The sequence below is a fragment of the Papaver somniferum genome, chromosome 8 (genome assembly GCF_003573695.1).
Source record: "Papaver somniferum cultivar HN1 chromosome 8, ASM357369v1, whole genome shotgun sequence".
Taxonomy (NCBI): domain Eukaryota; kingdom Viridiplantae; phylum Streptophyta; class Magnoliopsida; order Ranunculales; family Papaveraceae; genus Papaver; species Papaver somniferum.
The window spans coordinates 164,315,816-164,334,644 of NC_039365.1; positions in this window are offsets into that span (position 1 = coordinate 164,315,816).

Consider the following 18,829-nt stretch of genomic DNA (forward strand, 5'->3'; position numbering starts at 1 on the left):
ATAAGAAATCTTCCTCGTCTTCAATTCTTCTTTTAATCTTCAATAAAAACCTGCACAACACCACTTGAATCTCTTGTGATCAATCACACACAGAACAGACTCTGTTAACAATGGATTATCACAAGATGTCTTTAGATCTACAAACAGTTATAAAGATCCCGTCGATACTTCGATCTAGTTCGAGTGAATCTTATATCAAAAGAGAAGATTCTCAAGAATAAACAAACTAGGTGCAATCAAAGTTTTAACAACCGTTATCCAATCAAATCAATCGAAAACTAATAACACTGCAATTATCTAGTTTCCCACCAACGGTTCTCGTAGAGCTTCTTGATCCCACAGAAGTCTTTAAACGAGCGGTCGTAAGAGATTTCACCTAATTAGGATACTTTCCTCTCCGAATAGACGGCTCCACCAGAAACAACAAGAATTGAAGTTTGCCTGGCTCTTAGGATAGTTTGCTAGAAATGCAAACTTAGGTATTTATAGACCAAGGATGTCTGAACACCAAGGAATTTCCAAAACCGAAAACATTTTCAAGATATGCAATGAATAGCAAAATCCGGTTTTCCTAATTCCAGTAAATGCTTGTCCAAAATTTACGAAATCTCTCAATAGAAAATATCCAATTAGTAAATGCACATTACTAATTTTTATTCTCTAAAGATATGCATTTAATTGTTGGTAACTAAAGCATATAAAACCAAAAATCTTAATTATGAAATCTTGACTGTAGACATTAATTTCCGATTTTTATTCTTTTTTGTCATATAAATTGGGGAAAATGAATTATCCATTCTAAAATATGAAGTACTCATATTGTGAAAAATGAATTGCATGCCCACCTACAATTAGATCGAACATAAATTTCTTAGCTGTATCAGGGTTTTACAATATCTACGACTAGGAAATTCTAAAATGTTAACCATGGACACTGATTTTCTAGCCGCGAACAAGTATGCCAAAAGTAAATGACTAATTAAACAAAATATGATACGATTAGGAAATGTCGTTAAACAACCTAGTATTATACAATAAATTTGTATTAAAAATATGCTAGACTGTGTTTCCTAGACTATGTAAATCTGTTTTTTTATGACAATTTTTTTTGAAAACGCGGGGTACCAGGTACACCACCAAATTTTTCGTTCGGCAATCTGTATGGACAAAACCTAATACAATTGCAAGTAGACCAACTGAATGATCCTTAACAATATCTTCTCAATCAGTATATATATAGACAAGAGTCCATAAACCTGATTGTTAAGAAGAGTACTTGGACTATCTCAAAAATCAATATCCAAGATCAATTTATTCGTATCTAAATAATCTAATTTGAACTCTTCCAAGTAATTAAACTTGTTATCTATCTTTCAAGATATGAATTCTACAAGAAACAAGTCTCGTAATCGATCATAATTAGATGGACGTATATACTAAGATTAAATACGTACAACTTGCGTAAATCCAATTATAAAGATAAAAAATATAATGCGGAAAAAAATATACAAAACCGAGAAGTTTTGTTAACGAGGAAAACGCAACTGCAGAAAAGCCTCGGGAACTCATCCAGATTTGAACACCAAATTGTATTAAGCCGCTACAAATACTAGCCTACTATCAGACTTAGGGCTGGAGTGTAGTTGAGACCGAATCCACCCTCCAAGCGATTCAATTACACTCGTGCTCCTTATATCTCTTGAAACTCTCAAGGCTCTACTCAATTGATTCGCTTAGATGGCGTCATTACGTCCTACGAGTTGCTTCAGCCGAAGTGAAGACTTTTGATACAAATCTACCTCTAACAGATAAGCCTATTTGATTTCCATTTAGATCAAAAATCAAGATGAGGAAATATGTTTGCAACAGACAAAGCTAGCAAACCTCACAAATTCACAACTTACAACTCCCGAAGATAAGCCTAGATTCATAACCACCTCTAAAGAGCAATCCTCAAAAGATCAATTAAGATAAGTTTTCAGATATCTATCTTGAAGAATCACAAATTCTGAGACGACGAGAAATTAATTTGCGATTATTATCTATCTTGCCTGAAAGAGATTACGAAAACCTCGATAACAGAAAAGCAATATCATGATACACGAACTATCAAGGTTAAGGTAGTCGTACTTGGCTTCACGAATCCCCAAAACGATTTCTTTTGGTCGTAGACCTAATTATGTTTATTAGAGGAAAGCTAGGTCTATAGAGGGAAACTCTAAAATCAACTAGGACATAAAGTGTCAGGGATTGATTTTCCTAGTTGAAAGAGCATCTTTATTTATAGTTTTCAAAGAACATGGGTTGCTTAAAATTCAAGCTAAGATAACTTGGGAATCAGGAAAACACTTTTAAGTCTTGAAAATACAATAGAAGAATATAACACCATGGACCGGTTCTAAATCCGTGTATAATGATTGTTCGGTTTGGCAAGTATGCCAAACAATTAAAAGCAATTTTATGTTCATTGAAACACCTAATAATTTAATTACGATGCACACACATAAGTGTTTGAGTGATCAATGAAGTCTTAGGAGTGTTTGAGAAAGTTCTAGCAATGCTAAACATATTTTAAAAATAAGTCTCTGAGCATATGCTAAAATATTCTAACACAGTAGGTACAACGGTTTGTGAACCATTAGGATTGTTCATGAGTCAGGGTGCAACAGTTCGTGAACCGAGTTCACCAACATTACATGACTATCGAACTCAGTTGACCAAGGTTCGTGAAACGGTTTCACCAACTTCTAGCCTATAATACTAACTTCAAGAATTCAATTCACAACGGTTGGTGAATTGTTCCCAACTGAATTCACGGTTTGCGAACGGGTTCGCCAACCTTCCTGTATTTCTGAAACTCATATATTAATGGTTTATGAACTGGTTCACTAACCTACCCTGAGTACAAATATCAGTAGTTCTGAATTTATATTTTTTGATGTTTGAAACATTCTCAAGTGATTAAATCATTTACATCGGAAATTTTTAATATATCCACAAATTAATTCACACAATAAATTTCTTAGAACTAAGTCATATTTCGATATTTTTAACAAGACAAGCTTGACTGGAAACTTCTTCTTTGTAAATATACTAGAATTCATACGGCATCGTGTAAATGTATAATGGTAAGATATTGAGTAAAATATAATGGTTCAATCTTCACAAACCTGGTACAGAAGTTCTCCAAATGTCTTTGTCGATCTTCAGTCTTCGAGATTGAGGCCTAATACTCAACTATCAAACTCTAACCTAGTCCTAGACTTGACTTAGTTGACTGGAAATCAAGATATAGCTTTGATCATTTAACATTGAAAACAAGCTTGAGATAGCAAAACATGTGGGTTCAACCAAGTATTGCTCTAAAAATATCCCCATTTGTCAATTTTAGTGACAAAACTATTCAATAAATATGGATTCAAAATAGATAAACTTCTTCTTTGTAAATCTACTAGATTTTTAACACACGTCTTGAATTCATCATACTTAGTATTCTTCTATGGTTCTGGATGTGTTCGTTTAGCACCTTTGTTGTTTAAGTTCCGTAGTGATAACATCTTATGAGAATATTTAAAAATAGCTTTGTCATAATGAGGTAACCACACTCTACCCATCAGTTGTTATATATAAAAATAATATTGTTACCCTCCTCAAAGTTCAATTGCACCACAACTTCAAAGCTGAAAAGCGGGGGTCTAACAACCACACCCAGTATTTCGCTTAGCAATCTGTATGGACAAACTCCAATATAATTTCAAGAGAATCAACTAGACAATCAGACTCAATCTTAAGAAAAGTATATCAAAGAGTTATATATTAATTTCTCAAATCTGCAATCAACAAATAGGAATTTGCGAGCCCGATTGAATATAATAAATAACTTGGATGGTATCAAAAACCAATATCCAAGTGTCAATCAATTTAATCAACAACCAAAGGTTGAACTTACGCACTACCTGTAATATTTCAATTATATAAACAAATATAATGCGGAAAAGAAATAACATAGACACCAGAAGTTTCGTTAACGAGGAAATCGCAATGCAGGAAAATCCCATGACCTAGTCCATATTTGGACACCACACTTTATTAAGCCGCTACAGACACTAGCCTACTCCAAGTTAACTTCGGAATGGAATGTAGTTGAGCCCGAACCAATCTCATACTGATCAAGGTACAGTTACGCTCATTACGTCTCTGAATCCCAGCAGGACTCTACGCACTTGATTCCCTTAACTGATTTTACCCACAACTAAGAGTTGTTACGACCCAAAGTCGAAGATTTGATAAACCAATCTGTCTCACATAGAAAAGTTTATTGAATAGATAAATTTATCTCCCACAGATAAACCTGTGAGTTTTATTCCTTCTTTTGATAAATCAAGATGAACAGGAACCAATTGATATACCTGACTTATATTCCCGAAGAACAACTGTTGATGGTGGCTTTTAGTGCAGGGTCAAAATTGTAAAACCCTGTATTCAAATGTGTTGTCATCCTGCAAAGGAATAAAGTCCATTTGAAAGTGACGAGTGCTCAAACCTCTTTACTTACACATGAAAAATTCAGTATATATATGAATTCATTCAGAATGGTGCGCATAGTAGTAATCCCAAGTATTCTGTGAATTCTATTTTATGCTAGCATTATTAACTAATGCATGACTCGCCTGATATTTTTCCGTGCTATGTACCCAGCCGAACTCTCAATACTGACATGACATGACGATCAATGCTCACTATCAGCAAAGTAACATGAATCTCCCAAAGTGCTAGTATTGGGATCTGCACAAAAATACTCATACAAGTTACATCTTTCTGACAAAGAGATCAATACGTTCACACACTTTTAATTAAACTTAGAACAAACATTTATCCTTAAAAAAGTCTATACTGTTAATGTCAGTCTCAGAAACAATCACGGCCACACAGTTTAGCCGCGCGATTTAATAAGCATGGCCTATTCCTAGCAGAACTAGGCAATCACTATAGTGACCACCGGAGGGCCCACTAATGCCCCAACCGGTCGAACACTACACATACTTCCCTAACGTCGTCACTCCAATCTAAAGAGGGGTGACCGTGCTATTTTGGGAGAAGCTCGAACGAGCATAGACTGTTCAATGCAGTTTTAAAACCATCAAACCCGTCCAACTTCGCCAGCCTGGTTGGACGGATTAGATCATCCCATGAATGATCAGGGAAGCGCTAACGTACACGTTGGCGGGCCCACTTTTCTTTCATCCAATCGGTTCCGCACGGCAAGGCCATGGAGAAATGAAACGTTTGCTCGAATCATGGCAGGCGTGATGCTTCTAAGGGTCGCGGAAGTCCACTAGCGTCTCAAATAGATCACAACCATCCAACTTAGCCATCCTGTTTGGATGGAATTTAGGACCATCAGGAAGGTGCACATGCGTTCACCGTCATCCCAACATGGGCCCCCACGTGATCGATCTCCCAAGAGAAGGATCACGGCGTGCCAAACCGCTTGGCCAAAGTCACGTGTGCGTGACTGATCCAAAAACCTAATAAGGGTTTGCGGCAATGCACATCTGTCGTAGTTCGATCATGACCATCCATCTTCCCCAGCCTAAACGGAGGGTGTAGAAATAAACTCAAGAGGTCCCATGGGTGTCAACGTGATCACCGTGGGCCCACCTTTGCGTTTGATCGGCCGACCTATGCAGACTAGAGCCCGGCGCCTCGAAACGCACGCCCAAAGGTGGCATACCACACGGCTTTTAAACCTTTGCGGCAATGTACTTCTGTTGCAAATCGATCACGACCACTCATCTTTGTCGGTTAAATTGAGTGGCCTAGATCGAATCTTTGTGGGACAGAGAGGTGTAGACATGCACGCCAGCGGGCCGTCTCCACGCATCACTGGTCGGTCCCTCCAAAATCAGCGCCCATGCTTGGATTCGATCAAGCCAAAGAGGGGATGTTGCGCACCTCTAAAAAACCCTAAAATCCATCAATGACAGCAAATATGTGCCATAAATCATCTCGTACGTCCAACTTTTCCAGCTTGGTCGGACGGCTTGGATTAAAAGTTAGGTGATCAATGAAGCGTCTCAATGATTACCGTCTGCCACTCTGCCACTGGGAGTGATCGACCAGATGGTGGCCCGCCCATGCGGCCTCAAAACGATCACTCGAAGATGGTTGGACGTGCTGCCATTTTAAGAGCTTAATCCGCGACTTGTTCAATCAAGCTTTAAAATAACGATGCTTCATACATATCGATTGTTTTGAGCTGCTTGCTTAAAAGCGATGCATGCATACATGATATTTCATGAATATCAATTCCATAAATAACTTAGTTATTTAACCTGATAGCACCGTATGCTATTTCTTGCGCGGGTCCCACGACTCGACCCACTCATTCGAGACATCAAACATGTCACAAAGTGGGGGATACTTACTGGGGTATTGGTCTGGAGGTTTACAGCGTGCGGTGTGCAACGCTCCCATTACGAGAACGTTTCAGGAAGCATGGATGGTTAATGATGATGAAGTAAGTGGGCAAAGGCGTGATCGTGTGACAATCACCTACACGGCCTAACTACTCCATCACTCAACTTCATCCACTTCCTACGAGATAAGGATTACGCTCAAATGACTTGTATAATAGGTTCTCCAACCTATTTCCTAAAATACGGAGAAACCAAGTGTTGTCACAATATCCAAAAAAAAACCCAGAACTGATAGCTTACATTGTTCAAGCCAGTTCAACATTCTGATACAAGTCATATACAGCCAACACCTCCATAATCTCAACACCTTCTTCGCTTCCCTCCCTAAGAGCAACCCTTCTCCTTCACTTTGTGACCGAATTGAATCTGGAACGACCATTTCTTGGTTTAGGCCAGAGTCTTACAGATTGAACTCTCGAACTTAAAAGCATTCCCGTGCAGTGCATTTTTTTAGGGTTTGAACTCGTTTCTCATCAACACACCCCAAATTACCAAAAACAATAGAATCAGTTTTTACCCCAAAACAACTGGCGACCACAGTGGGAGATTAATCTCTCGGTTGCAAGATCAAATTTCAATTTCATTTCAATTTTCTCAAAATTCAGAATGGTTGTTCTTAGGATCAATTCAACTTCAAACTCCGAGCGGGGCCCTTCAAATGGTGATGTTCGTAATTTCAGTACTAATCGCACATCCAATGGGGAAATTCCGACCCTGATAGAATTGGCCCGAGTACAGGAAATCTACACGAGGAACATGAACGTGATGAAAGAGACGATAGAGAACATACTCAACTTCCTCGTCAAGCTCACATCGGATTTAAGTGGCTTCCCCGCTCCAGGGATTCCAACAATGAGAACTAACTCTTCAACAGATGACCGTCCTCAAATCAACAGCTTCACCACTAACCAACGGCTGGTATACCAGGAGGCGGTTCTTTAGCGGAAAATTTGTGTGAACTCCTGCACCTCTCAAAGGACCAACGAGTGGAAACGTTTGATGCAATCAATCAAATAGCTCTGGACACACGTTTGGCCCCTTCGTGCAATAAAGCCTTGTAAACATCGGAGGTGTCCATAAACAATGTCACATTTACCGAAGAAGACATGGTAGCAGAGGAGGGTCACAACAGAGCCTTGCATGTTACTTCACGCATCAAGGGCTCAAAAGAGCTCTTATCGACGACGGAGCATCCTCGAATGTCATTACTCTTAAAACTCTCAGGTTGGCCAGGGTTCGACAAGAAAAAATCACACGGCAGCCTACCACGATGACGTACTTCGAAGGAAACCAAACCAATACATACGGGTATGTTAATCTGAATATATCATTAGGACATATCCAGTCGAAAGTAAAATTCGAAGTAATAGAGAAAGAACCAGACTACCATATGATACTGGGAAGACCATGGCTTCACGATAATAAGATCGTCCCCTCAACCTATCACCAATGCCTAAAAGCCATAATGAATGAAGAAGTTGTTCGCATACCTGCGTCATTATATCCTTATGCACCGATTTGTGGCGTGGAGCTGTTCAAATCAAAGGAGAATTCACAAGGAGAATTCACAAGGATCATCGAACAAGGTTTACTGCATTCCACTCCCCACGTGGACGTTGATCGAGGAGGAAGACCGACTCGCATCACTGAAGGCCAAGTTTTGCGGTATGCCTCCGCTAACAAGACACGCTACCTCTTCTCCATCAAATGAAGGCTCAACTCATCTCCATACTAAGAGGGAGCAGACCTTTATGGTGAACCGGGACCAACAAAGTAAAACCATATATCATCGCCGCTGTTAGCAATTATCAGGGGAGGCTATCACCCAGTCTCTCCGCCCAATAGAATGCAATCACAGCGACAAGCTGCAAGAAGAAGTATCGGATGCCCCGCGACTGCTGCAGGACGGCACCGACTCCACAATCGATGAACTCGAAGTCATCAATATCGGAGATGAAGAATCTCCACGACCTATCTCCATCAGTTCGACTTTACGTGAGGAAGAACGCGCAAAGCTCGTAAACCTTCTCAAAGAATATCAAGACATATTTGCATGGACGTATGAGTAAATGCCCGGTTTGGATGAAAAATTGGTCACCATCATATACATATAAAGTCTGGATCTAAATCGATCAAACAAGCTCCAAGGAAATCTAGACATGACGTGGAGGAGCATATCAAAACTGAGATTCAGAAGTTGTTGACTGCTGGCTTTATCAAGCCCATTCACCATCCTACCTAGTTATCCAACGTAGTTCCTATAAAGAAGAAACGCGGCCAAATTAGATGTTGTGTTGATTTCATAGATTTGAAAAAGTGTTATCCCAAAGACGATTTTCCCATTCCCAACATTGACATGCTAGTAGATGCTACCAACGAACATGGCATGTTCTCTTTCATGGATGGGTACAGCGGCTACAACCAGATAAAAATGTATGAACACGATGCAAGTAAGACATCTTTTCGAACTCCTCTCGGAAACTTTTATTATACTGTGATGCCTTTCGGTTTGAAGAATGCTGGTGCTACCTATTAACGCGCCATGACTGCAGTTTTTTACGATATGATGCACAAGAAAGTCGAAGACTATGTGGATGACATAGTGGTCAAGTCAAAAACTCGTGCAGCCCATACAGACGTCCTACGACAAGTTTTTGAAAGATTTCGCGAGTACAAATTGAGGATGAACCCTCTGAAATGCGCTTTCGGAGTCTCTTCCGGAAAATTTTTGGGATTCCAAGTCACCTCTGAAGGAATCAAAGTCGATCCAACCAAGACCCAAGCTATCCTTACGATGCCTCCCCCACGAACTGTGAAAGAACTCCAAAGCTTCATGGTCAAGGTAAACTATATCTGACGTTTTATACCTGGTTTGGCCCAACTTATCGCTGCATTCACTCCCCTGTTGAGGAAGGGGGCAAGCTTTATTTGGAGTATAAAGCAACAATAAGCATTTCGGAAGATCCGACAAATATTGTCGTCACCCGCCGATATGAAATCTCCCATGCAAGGAAGAGCGTTATGCCTCTACACTGCTTCTAGCAACACTGTTGTCGGGGCCCTCCTTGCTCAGGAAGATTATGAGGGGATTGAACATCCTATATACTACTTCAGCCGTACTTTGAGAGATGCTGAACTCAGGTACCCTAAAGCAGAGAAAGCATGCTTAGCCCTAGTTCATGTTGTGCAGAAATGAAAACATTATCTACTGTCGAACAAGGTGATGTTAATATCCAGAGCTGAACCTATCAAGCTCTTACTCTTGAAACCAGCCTTGATAGGCAGACCGGCCAAATGGCTGCTTCAAACGTCAGAGTTTGATATAGCATGCGTTCCTCCAAGAGATATCAAAGGGCAAGCGGTGGAAGATCTTCTAGCAGCATTCCCAGGAGAATGAACCACCGCGCTACATGAAGACCTTCCCGGAGAGCTTCCCGAAATCTCTTTTATCGAAGAGGAAGCGTGGCTATTGTATTCCGACGGTTCTGCTACGCTTAGCAACAATACTAGAAGAGTGGGCATAGTTCTAGTGTCTCCAACGGTCGAGGTATTTTCACATTATTTCAAGTTGGACTTTCAATGCACCAACAATTCGGCAGAATACGAAGCATTCCTCATAGGATTGTCACTAACCCAACAAGCAGGAGCCTCACGCCTGAAAGTAAGAGGTGACTCTAAGTTGCTGGTCAATCATATGAATGGGGTCTACTCACTCAAGGAAGTAACGCTTGCCCCTTATAGATCCGAGGCGCAAACGCTATTGAACTACTTTGCCGATGTGAACATAACCCATATTGTCCGCAATTACAACAAACACGCTGATTGCCTAGCCACATTGGCCTCGAAGCTGGTTTGGAAGAAACTTTGATTGTGAAGAGATGGACTGTAGCGTCGACATGGCTTGCAGAATCTAAAGATGCTGAAACTGACGACTGGAGGACTCCAATCATTCAATAGCTAAACAGTTCACTCTCCCAAGGAAAGGTCAGTCTCAAAACCCTGCAAATCTTTTTCATGCTTTATGGAGTGTTGTACCACCGGAATCCGGATGGGTCTCTGTCAAGATGTCTTGGAGACGAGGAAGCGCAACTATAACTTAACTGCATTCACAACAAAATTTTCGGACAAACGTTGGTAGTGACTCTTTACCGACGTATTCAACGCCTTGGATTCTACTGGCCAGAGATGGAGATTCAATCTCGATCACTTCAAGGGTCTTGCTCCAATTGTCAAATACCGCCACACCAATTGGAGGTTTTCAGCGTGAACCACACTGGGGACTGGCGAGATCTGTATGTCAATTACCTTCATGACGGAGTACTCCCTGCAAGCAAGAAGGACGCAGGAAAAATGAAGCAACGAGCCAAGAGATTCGTATTTCATGAAGGAATCTTGTATCGCAAAAGCTTTGGAAGGGACCTATTACGATGCCTGGCCAAAGTGGAAGTCCCGATTCTAATGAAAGAAATGCACGAAGGCGACCACCGGGGAAAGAAAACGTTATTTCTCCAGATACACGAGAAATACTACTGGCCGACCAGGAAATACGATGCCGCTGTGTTTGTTCAAAAATGCAACGAATGTCAAATTCACGAAAATCTTATCCATGCACCTTCTACTCCGTTACACTCGGTGAGTAGTCCGTGGTCGTTTTACAGATGGGGACTTGACGTCATCGGGAAGATCAACCCGCCATCGTCAAAGCAGTACGAGTATATCATAACCGCAACGGAATATTTTACCAAGTGGGTTGAAGCCATTCCTCTACGAGGGACTACTGGAGCAAAAATCGCGGCGTTCATTAAGGAACACGTCATTTGTCGGTTTGGCGTGCCTAAACATATCATTACTGATAATGGCACTCGTTTCTCCAAAAAACAGGTACGAGAGTTGCTCGAAGAATATGGAATTAAGTAGGTCTTTTCCACCATCTACTACCCCCAGGGGAACGCGCAAGCCGAAAGCACCAACAAAACCTTAATTCGGATTCTCAGTCGAACAGTGCATGATCATCCCAGGACATGGAGCGAACAACTACCAATGGAATTGTGGGCATATCGGACGGCACCTAGGAGTTCTACTGGCATTTCCCGTTACTCACTCGTCTATGGTGCGGACGCGATTCTCCCGGCAGAGATAAAAATTTCGTCATCCAGAATTGCAGAAGCAAGTGGGGTCCACTGGAATGAAGCTGAAGCATCGAGCTCCAGGATTTCCAAGTTAGATGCCCTAGACTCCAGGAGAGATAAAGCATAGAAACGTACTCAAACATACAGGAGCAGGATCTCCAAATCGTACGACAAAGCTGTGAAACCAAGAGTTTTCAAAGTGGGAGATTTAGTTTTGAAAACTTCCAAGCACATTCAAGAAGACATGTCCGCATCAAAATTCTCTCCAAAATGGGAAGGTCCCTATGTGATCACCAAGGCTTACAATACTGGCTACTACAAGATTATTAAAGCGGATGGAGGTAAATTGGAAACAATCATCAACGGAAAATGGATCAAGGCGTACTACGCCTGACTATCATCATATCTTGCCGCCTTGCAACGCAACAATCAGGCATTGTTACTCTTCTCACGTTTCAGTTATTAAATTCTCCATTAATGAAAACATGTTGAGGTAACTCCATCCACTTAAAAAATCCAATGCGATTTATTTTCCAAAGCAAGGTTCAAAACCCAAAAAAGAAAAAGAAACGATTCAAACATCATTGTGCCTACTTATTCAAGACAAAAGTACGACTCAGAAGAGGTCGTCCAACAAGTTGTAGTTCCTTGAAAGCATCATTTTCAACCTCTCTTGATACCTTTTGGTCATACTCTTCAAATTTTGGATTGCCTGTTCCACCTTCTCATATTCTGCAGCCAGAGCTTTTTCCTCTTCCAAGATAGCTTTCATAGCAGGAAAGACATTGGCGATGATACCAGCTCGATCAACTTTGATAATATCAAGACGCCGCCGCAACCAGCCAACCTTGAACTCCATGGATTCACAGGTAGATATCATGTCTTCCCACTTTTCAATGGTTGATTCAGCAACATCACGAATAGATGTACTCTCTATCTCGGCAATCATGGGTAGGAGACAGTTCACTATGGTAACCAAAGCAGATGAGCAATGTCGCACCATGTTCCTGGTTGCAATATGGACGTATCTCTTCCATATTTTTGTATACAAGGGTATGGACTCCTTCCTCACTAGAAAACCGTTGACATCCCGGTAACTAGAAGATAAACATCTCATATGAACATCGAAACGCGATCCTGCGTTGGGGTACTCGTAGGAGGAGATGCCCAAATCAGCGACGGACGTGTTTGAGCTTGAAGGGAGAGGAGTGGTTAAATCATCGTCATCGACCACTATTATACATGTCCCAGAAGGATACCCCAACAAAAAAAAAGGGAATGTTACGTCACCAACTAGCTATGGCAGATGGATACATATTCACCAATAGATAATATACCGGTATAATCTTCTTGACATGCATGATTCGAACAAGAGAACTGTTGCAAGGCTCAGGGATTCGGCCGCTCTGAAAGAAAACAATGATTAGATGCCGAAGGAAAAAGAAGAACTATTACTTCAAAATCATAAAATATTTAATATCATACTCTAGATACAAGTCGCTTGCGTTTAGCGGAAGAGTCTGGCTGAGTCGAAGAAGATGATCCACTCCTATCTGACATAATGAGGGAAAGAGTTTCAGCAAGAGAATCTTTATCTCGACACGATAAGGGTGTCCCTGTATATATATACATGACAGAAACCCTAAAACGAGACTGGAAAGCTATAACGAGATTCATCCGATAATCGAGGATTCAACGCAAATTATTCATACTTCCTGTTGAAACCCTAATTAAGAGCTAGGAAGGGACCGTTGGATAGTCAAACATGGTACACGTTCAAGCCAAATATGAGTCCTAGTCAGCATGACTGGGGATGCGAGGTTGTTGTTCCAAATTCAAGTAGCGGCCGCTTCCCAGCTGCAGTGATGGGAGATCAACACAGGATACCAACTGCCGCAAGAGGACACACGGACGGCATGAACGGAGGAAGACAACTGCCTGTCAACATCAATACTACATGGCCGGATTAACAGTGCATCGGTACTTGTACTTATTACGAGAGTTGATCAAGTGTTTCCTGGTAATCTTTTTATGCCTTGTTTTTCAAATTTGTTCTTGTCCGTCACCATCTATTGCTTACCCCGCAACAATGTCACTGTTACGTGCTAAGCAGGGGACTTAATGTTGATGGTGTCTTTTGATGCAGGTTCAAAATTGTAAAACCTTGTATTTAAATGTGTTGTCATCCTGCAAAGGAATAAAGGCCATTTGAAAGTGACGAGTGCTCAAACCTCTTTACTTACACATGAAGGATTCAGTATATATATGAATTCTTTCATAATGGTGCGCATAGTAGTAATCCCAAGTATTCTGTGAATTCTATTTTATGCTAGCATTATTAACTAATGCATGCCTCGCCTGATATTTTTCCGTGCTATGTTCCCCGCGGAACTCTCAATACTGACATGACATGATGATCAATGCTCACTCTCAGTAGAGTAACATGAATCTCCTGAAGTGCTAGTATTTGAATCTGCACAAAAATACTTATACATGTTACATCTTTCTGACAAATAGATCAATACGTTCACACACTTTTAATTAAAGTTAGAACACACATTTATCCTTAAAGAACGTCTAGACTTTTAATGTCAGTCTCAGAAACAATCACGGCCACACAGTTTAGCCGCGCGATTTAATAAGCATGGAATATTTCTATCAGAACTAGGCAATCACTATAGTGACCACCGGCGAGCCCACTAATGCCCCAACCGGTCGAACACTACACATACTTCCCTAGCGCCTTCAAACGCCAACCTAAAGAGGGGTGACCGCGCTGTTTTGGGAGAAGCTCGAACGAGCATAGACTGTTCAATGAAGTCTTAAAACCGTCACAACCGTCCAACTTCGCCAGCCTGGTTGGACGGATTGGATCATCCCATGAATGATCAGGGAAGCGCTAACGCGGTCCCACTTTTCCTTCACCCAATTGGTTCCGCACGGAAAGTCCATGGAGCAATGAAACGTTTGATCGAATGATGGCAGGCGTGATGCTTCTAAGGGTCGCGGAAGTCCACTAGTGTCTTAAATTGATCACAACCATCCAACTTAGCCAGCCTGTTTGGATGGCATTTAAGACCATCAATAAGGTGCACATGCGTTCACCGTCAGCCCAACATGGGCCCCCACGTGGTCGATCTCCCAAGAGAAGGATCACGGCGTGCCAAACCGCTTGGCCAAAGTCACGTTTGCATGACTGATTCAAAAACCTAATTAGGATTTGCGGCGATGCACATCTGTCGTAGTTCGATCATGACCATCCATCTTCACCAGCCTAAACGGAGGGTGTAGATATAAACTCAAGAGGTCCCATGGATATCAACGTGATCACCGTGGGCCCACCTTTGCGTCTGATCGTCCGACCTATGCAGACTAGAGCCCGGCGCTTCGAAACACACGCCCAAAAGTGGCATGCCACACGGCTTTTAAACCTTTGCGGCAATGTACTTCTGTTGCAAATCGATCACGACCACTCATCTTTGTCGGTCAAATTGAGTGGCCTAGATCGAATCTTTGTGGGACATAGAGGTGTAGACATGCACGCCGGCCGGCCGTCTCCACGCACGCATATGTCTGGTCGGTCCTTCCAAAATTAGCGACCATGCTTGGATTCGATCAATCCAAAGAGGGGATGTTGTGCACCTCTAAAAAACCCTAAAACTCATCAATGGCAGCAAATATGTGCCATAAATCATCTCGTCCGTCCAACTTTACCAGCTTGTTCGGACGGCTTGGATTAAAAGTTAGGCGATCAATGAAGCGTCTCAATGATTACCGTCCGCCACTCTACCACAGGGAGTGATCGACCAGATGGTGGCCCGCTTATGCGGCCTCCAAACGATCACTCGAAGATGGTTGGACGTGCTGCCATTTTAAGACCTTAATCCGCGACTTGTTCAATCAAGCTTTAAAACAATGATGCTTCATACATATCGATTGTTTTGAGATGCTTGCTTAAAAGTGATGCATTACATGCATCGAGCATACACGATATTTCATGAATATCAATTCCATAAATAACTTAGTTATTTAACCTGATAGCATCATATGCTATTTCTTGCGGCGGGTCCCACGACTCGACTCACTCATTCGAGACATCAAACATGTCACAAACTGGGAGATATTTACTGGGGTATTGGTATGGAGGTTTACAGCGTGTGGCATGCAACGCGCCCACTACGAGAACGTGTCAGGAAGCATGGACGGTTAATGATGATGAAGGAAGTGTGCAAAGGCGTGATCGTGTGACAATCACCTACACGACTCCGCTACTCCATCACTCAACTTCCTCCACTTCTTACGAGATGAGGATTGCGTTCAAATGACTTGTATAAATAGGTTCTCCAACCTATTTCCAAAAATACGGAGAAACCAAGTGTTGTCACAGTATCCAGAAAACCCCCAGAACTGATAGCTTACATTGTGCAAGCCAGTTCAACATTCTAATACAAGTCATAAACAGCCAACACCTCCATAATCTCAACACCTTCTTCGCTTCCCTCCCTCAGATCAACCCTTCTCCTTCACTTTGTGACCGAATTGAATCTGGAACGATCATTTCTTGGTTTAGGTCAGAGTCTTACAGATTGATCTCTCGAACCTAAAAGAATTCCCGTGCAGTGCATTTGTTTAGGGTTTGAACTCGTTTCTCATCAACACACCCCAAATTACCAAAAACAGTAGAATCAATTTTTACCCCAAAACTACAGCCTAGAAATATCATTCACCTCATAATAATCTTAATCTTATGGTAGCGAAACAAGATATTGTGGAATCACAAACGATGAGACGAAGATGTTTGTGACTACTTTTATCTTGCCTATCAGAGATTAAATCTCGAGCAAATCTTAGAGAAGATAGTACTCAATCACGATAGAAAACAGAAGGATCAGAACACGCAACTACAGAGAAAATAGTTGGGTCTGGCTTCACATTCCCAATAAAGTCTTCAAGTCATTAACCTACAGGGTTTTGGAAAAACCTAAGGTTAAAGGATAATCGACTCTAGTCGCAACTAGTATCACACAGGAGGTGTGGGGATTAGGTTTACCAATTGCTAGAGTTCCCCTTTATATAGTCTTCAATCAGGGTTTGCTATCGATGCTACCTTGGTAAAAAAGCATTGAATATTCACCGTTAGATGAAAGCCTGATTAAACTCAAGCTAATATCTTTCAACCATTAGATCGAACTTAGATTGTTACACACAAACGAAAAGTGACTTCATTTAGATGTGAGTAATCGCACCTAAACGTGTACACCTTTGTTGGCTCAACAATAGTTAACCGAAGTTAGCCATGTGAACACTTTCATATCAACCTGTTAATTGTGGTTTTTAGCTAAGGGTTAAAATTGTAAAACCTTACATCTGACATGACGTCACTACGACCACTAGCACATTTATTGAATCATTCAACATGCCTACGTAAAAATTACTGGGGTACCTTTTTTTATACGCTATATTCCACGGTAGAACCCTCAATACTGACTGGCCACATCTCCACGCCAAGGCATGCCAACCATGCCAGCCGCACCACAGTGCCAATGGAATTCCATGCCAGCCATATCTCCGCGCCAAGGCATGCCAAACATGCCAGCCACATCTTTGCGCCAAGGCATGCCAACCATGTCAGCCACATCTCCGCGCCAAGGCATGCCAACCATGCCAGACGCACCACAATGCCAATGGCATGCCATGCCAGCCACATCTCCATGCCAAGGCATGCCAACCATGCCAGCCGCACCACGGTGCCAATGTTATACCATGCCAGCCACATCTTCGTGCCAAGGCATGCCAACCATGCCACCCGCACCACGGTGCCAATGGCATACCATGCCAGCCACATCTCCGCGCCAAGGCATGCCAACCATGCCAGCCGCACCACAGTGCCAATGGCATACCATGCCAGCCACATCTCCGCGCCAAGGCATGCCAACCATGTCAACCACACCAGAGTGCCAATGGCATACCATGCCAACCACGTCTCCGCGCCAAAGCCATGCCGGCCCTACCACATGCCGCTGGCTGCCAAACGAAGGGTTGCAACAATCAACGGCTACCCTTCCATCTGAGATGCAGATCTCAGCCGTCCAAGTTCGCCACCTAACGCATGGTAACTTCCGGCCCAAGGACGAACATCACGGTTTTTCCAAAACCCTAATTTTGGTCGCGCCTAAAATATTCCAAAACCATGCCAACCCTACCACATGCCGCTGGCTGCCAAACGAAGGGTTGCAACAATCAACGGCTACCTTTCCATCTGAGATGCAGATCTCAACCGTCCAAGTTCGCCACCTAACGCATGGAAACTTCCGGCCCAAGGCCGAACATCACGGTTTTGCCAAAACCCTAATTTTGGCCGCGCCTAAAATATTCCAAAACCATGCCGACCCTACCATATGCCGCTGGCTTCCAAACAAAGGGTTGCAACAATCAACGGCTACCCTTCCATCTGAGATGCAGATCTCAGCCGTCCAAGTTCTCCACCTAACGCATGGCAACTTCCGGCCCAAGTCCAAACATCACGGTTTTTCCAAAACCCTAATTTTGGTCGCGCCTAAAAGATGCCAAAGCCATGCCGGCCCTACCACATGCCGCTAGCTGCCAAAAGAAGGTTACAACATCAACGGCTACCCTTCCATCTGAGATGCAGATCTCAGCCGTCCAAGCTCGCCACCTAACGCATGGAAACTTCCGGCCCAAGGCCAAACATCACGTTTTTTCCAAAACCCTAATTTTGGCCGCGCCTAAAATATGCCAAAGCCATGCCGGCCCTACCACATGTCGCTGGCTGCCAAACGAAGGGTTGCAACAATCAACGGCTACCCTTCCATCTGAGATGCAGATCTCAGCCGTCCAAGTTCGCCACCTAACGCATGGCAACTTCCGGCCCAAGGCCAAACATCACGGTTTTGCCAAAACCCTAATTTTGGCCGCGCCTAAAATAGTCCAAAGCCATGTCGGCCCTACCACATGCTGCTAGCTGCCAAACGAAGGGTTGCAACAATCAACGGCTACCCTTCCATATGAGATGCAGATCTCAGCAGTCCAAGTTCGCTACCTAACGCATGGAAACTTCCGACCCAAGGAAAAACATCACGGTTTTGCCAAAACCCTAATTTTGGCCGCGCCTAAAATATGCCAAAGCCATGCCGGCCCTACCACATGCCGCTGGCTGCCAAAATAAAGGTTGCAACATCAACGGCTACCCTTCCTCCTGAG